This window comes from Sorex araneus, chromosome 2, assembly GCF_027595985.1.
Source record: "Sorex araneus isolate mSorAra2 chromosome 2, mSorAra2.pri, whole genome shotgun sequence".
Taxonomy (NCBI): Eukaryota; Metazoa; Chordata; class Mammalia; order Eulipotyphla; family Soricidae; genus Sorex; species Sorex araneus.
The window spans coordinates 56,085,515-56,090,229 of NC_073303.1; positions in this window are offsets into that span (position 1 = coordinate 56,085,515).

Genomic DNA, 4,715 nt, shown 5'->3' on the forward strand with positions numbered 1-4,715 from the left:
AGCACCTAGCCCTTACTGCCACCCGCGAGCGCTTTTCCTGCAGCCTGTTGCTCCTGACTTGCTCCTTTTGCTTTTGTGTGAGGGTCACATCTGTCTGGGCGCAGGTGTCCCTCCCAGCAGAGCACATGTGGGGATTGAACCTGCCCTGCGTTGGCCGTTCCCCTGCTTGGCTGTTGTGGGCGGGGTTGTCCTTAGCCATGCCTGCCTGCGGCACAGGGGGCAGGGGGTGCAGTCCTGGCTCCCGCGCGTCCTACCGGGTACCTGTTGCTCAGGCAACTGCTCATGGCACGGCAGGGGCTGGAGTTGTGGTGTTCACGTGTGTCTGGAGCCCACTCCCGTCTGCCTGCATGTGTCTAGGCAGTTGTGGTGTTCACGTGTGTCTGAAGCCCATTCCCGTCTGCCTGCATGTACGCCAGGGGCTCCTTCCAGGCCTGACCTGCTTCTGGGTCCTGCTCAACCAAGCACTTTCTTTGCGTCACAAGAAATCTGCACTGCACTCTAGCACTGTTGTCCCGTTGCCCATCTATTTGCTCGAGCGGGCACCAGTAAGGTCTCCATCGTGAGACTTGTTGTTACTGTTTTTGGCATACTGAATACGCCATGGGTAGCTTGCCGGGCTCTGCTGTGTGGGTGGGATACTCAGTAGCTTGCTGGGCTCTCCGAGAGGGACAGAGGAATCGAACCCAGGTCGGCCAAATGCAAGGTAAACGCCCTACCAGCTGTGCTATCGCTCCAGTTAGTACAAAAAAATCTGTTAGATTTTGTTGTTATCCAAGATTCAACTTATTTTCTCATTCAGTTGTATATATATATTTTTTGGAGGAGGGGCACCTGATAATGCTCAGGAATTACTCCCGGTAACACAGTATCAGACAAGTGTAATGAAAACATCACTATTTTACTTTATTTCTTTTGTGGGGGTTAGGGTCACTCCTAGCAGTGCTCAGGGCTTACTCCTGTCTCTGTTCAGAGATTACTCCTGGCAATGCTCAAGGACTTATGTGATGCCAGGGATAAAACCAGAGGGTGTCAGCTGCAGGCAGGGTTTTCCCGGTGCTGCTTCTCCAGCCCCAACATCACTATCTTAAAATCTATAGACTGAAGGGTTGGAGCAATAGTACAGCTGACAGGGGCTGACCTTGTCTGTAGTCAACCTGGATTTGAGACCCAGCATCCTATATGGTCTCCTGAGCACTGCTAGGGTAATTCCTGAGGCAGAGCCAGCACCACTGGGTGTGGCCCCCAAACAAAAATAATATAACAACAGTGATAAAGTGAACATATAATTAATAGGGGCTAGAGCAATAGCACAGGGGTAGGGCGTTTGCCTTGCACGCAGCCGACCCGAGTTTGATTCCTCCGTCTCTCTCCAACGGCCCAGCAAGCTACTGAGAGTATCCCGCCCGTACGGCAGAGCCTGGCAAGCTCCCCGTGGCGTATTCAATATGCCAAAAACAGTAACAACAAGTCTCACAATGGAGACGTTACCGGTGCCTGCTCGAGCAAATCAAGATATATATATTAAAAAAGAGGTATATTTCCCTCTAAGATTAGTTGCCTCCTTCTTTGAACCCTATCAAATGTGGTGTACATGCTTCATTCTTGCCTTTCCCGGAAGAATAGACAATCCACGGAGCCACAAACACCAAGGAATTCCAGCCGCATCCGTTCTGCAAAGGAAGGGACCAGCGTGAGGTGAGGGCAGAGGCGGCAGGGGTGCTCCATCATGGCTCCTGAAACCCGGCTGTGGATTGCTTCAGGCCGACCAGAACCTAGAGGAAGAACGTGGAGCGAGCTGGAGAGCGAGCGCGGAAAGGGCGACAGGCGGTACCAAGCCCCAGGGAGCCTGGCACGCAGCTTCTCTGCCGCCAGCAGTGGTGCCATCACCTCTGCTGCCAGGAAACTCGATCTCAGGGCCTGGAGCGACTCTGGCTGCTCACAGTGCAGCTGTTGGCGGGATTCGTGTCTTTCGGAGGCTCTGCAGGCACATCTTTCCTCCGCTCTCCTCATCCGTCTTGGGTGCTCTTTTCTGTGTCCTTGTTTCCCTCTTGGCCTGGCCCCCTGCTTGTGTGCGAATCAGAATCTCTGGCCTCTTACACTCACGTTCGGGGTAGCCTGGCACGCGTCTCCTGTAAGATCATGCTGTTGACTAAGTACACACACACCAAAGATGGGTAGAGTGATGTTTTCTGGAGGAACAACTATTACCTCTCTTCACATTGTCTATGGAAATTCCTTTGTCTGGACGGCTCTTTTCTGGGGTTATTTTTGGAAGTTGTAATCTGAAAGAAGTGATTCTCAAGCCTTTGGGATCTCTGTGGAGCTCAGCAGAGATGTGATGGGGGTCTGATTCTGGGCACGGCGGCAGTGTGGGGGTGGCCACCAGGACTCTGGCAGGGTAGGAACTTGGTTCTCCTCCTCCGGAGATCACCCTGGGGCCAAGGACTCGCACATCCAAATATTTTTTGTATCTAGTTGATCTCTTTCAAGATTTAATGATGAGTGTCTGAAGCACCTGATTAATCACTGGATCACTGGATCACTGTCATCCCATTGATCATTGATTTGCTCGAGCAGGTGCCAGTAACATCTCCATGTGTCCTAGCGCTGAGATTTTAGCAGCTCCTCTTTACTCGTTCTTCCCAGCGGTGCTGCATTGGAGGCTCTTTCAGGGTCAGGGGAATGAGACCCATCATTGTTACTGTATTTGACATATCGAATACAGAGATGATAAAACAAAGCTCTTATAGCCTAGTTCTCCCTCTCGGAGAAGCTGGCAAGGTACTGAGAGCATCCTGCCCGCATGGCAGAGCCTGTCAAGCTCTCCATTGTGTATTCGATATTTGATATACCTGATTAATAGGTCTTAATAAACATTCTATTCATTTAAATTATTATTTTGTGTTCTCATAGAAGTCCAGAAGCATAAGTACTAAGTCTATAAACATATTTTGGAGTTCTTGGTATCCATTACCAAATTGCTGCCCAAAACTTGTAAGTGATATTATCACCAGCAACGTATAGAAATTCCTTTACACCGCCTGCATGTGCATTTATTTGTATGTGTACTCTTAAGATACACTATTTTCAATCTGCAGCTCTTCAAGTGCATATAATAACATTTTCCTATTTTCCATGCTTACCTACTCAAAACATTTTCTTATCACAAATGACTTTTCATCTTTTCCCACTTCTCGATCAGGGTATGGTGATTTAAAAATTAGTATTCGTCTGTGCCCTGTTAAGAATATAATAGTAACCTGCTGTCACATTCTGAGCAAGTATTTTTTTCTCAACTTATTATTAACCAGTAATCATTATACTTTCATGTCCCAAGGCCATGGGACAGGGCCAGAGAAACGGCTTGTAGAGCGGACGGGCAGCAGCCTTTCAGAAAGGCTGGACTCCAGGTGTAGACGCCGGGTGGCCAGTCCCTGTGGCTGCACCCAGGAATCGCTCCTGGCGGGCTAGGGAGACCCTTTGGGGGTGGGGAGTGGAAGTCGAGCCCCCCCCCCAGGTTCTATCGCTCCCACCCCACGTCCACGCTCCCAACCGGCCCTCACCCGCCTGGCTTTCTGGTTTCTCGGCCGGGCTCTTGAGTGTTGCATGCCCTCGCCCGGCTTCCTGGAGGCTCCCGGCGTCCCTCCTGCTCGCAGGTTCGCAGGAGCCGCTGCTCCAGATGCTCCCGGGCCATCTGGAAGTGATTGGGGTGTGGTATGCCAAGTATGCGTGTCGGGGAAGCCGGGGTTGAGGACAGCGACTGGGAAGCTGCTGGGACACGCGGCTTTGCCTCCTGGTAGTCGAGCCCTGGCCCTCCACAAAGCAGCGTGTCCTCCCGCCTGGGCCCTCACGGCTCTGCCTCCCTGGGGTTCAGGCGGTACCAGGGCGAAGGTGCTTGGTATTCTCCCCACACCCCCAAGCCGCTCCGGCGGGGGTCGCCCCCACTGCGGGATGCCCCCAGCCCTGCCAAGCCAGCATTCCCTGGCCGCCTTTTCACCCTTTGGAATTGTGATAAGTGGGGGGACTGCAAGTCAGACCAGCTCCGCACCCACCTTCCTCGGACATAGGAAATCCCAGTGAGGAGCGGGCAGTGCTCTCTGCGTGCCCCCAGGGAGAAGTTCCCGTGTCGGGTGGGCGTTCCTGGCATGGCCCGTGTGAGGTGGGGAGGAGGGGGCGTCTGCGCCTTCTCTCTGCCCCTGGGGTCACTGGGGACTCTGGGACTGACCGAGGGTCTGTATCCGGGGCCGGGCATCATGACAGCGCACACCAGCGCCAGGGCCCGGTGTCCCACTGCACCCGGTGTCCCACTGCACCCGGTGCTGCTGCTCCGGCCCGCGGTGGACGACCAGGTGTGGATGACCAGATGACCCCTGCACCCAGTTTCTCGGAAGTCCCCTGCCCCTCCGGACAGGACAGTCTGTCCTTTCCAGGACAGTCGCCTTCCCTCACAGAAGAGAATTCTGGGGGAGAGGACCGGGGAAGTCAAACTGAATTTGGGAGAGAGGGAGAGAGGGAGAGAGGAATGAGCTCCCGAGAGAGCCCTGCGCGCCTTTGGGGAAGCGAGATCCACCCCCAAGCATGGGGTGCTGGCCATTTACACAGCAGGCAAGCGTGCCCTGTGGTGAGAATGCCCACGTCGCGGGCAGGCGGGCCCAAGGAGGCCAGAGGGGAAGGAAAAAGAAGTATCCATCAGAGGGAGGTGCGGGCATGCGGGC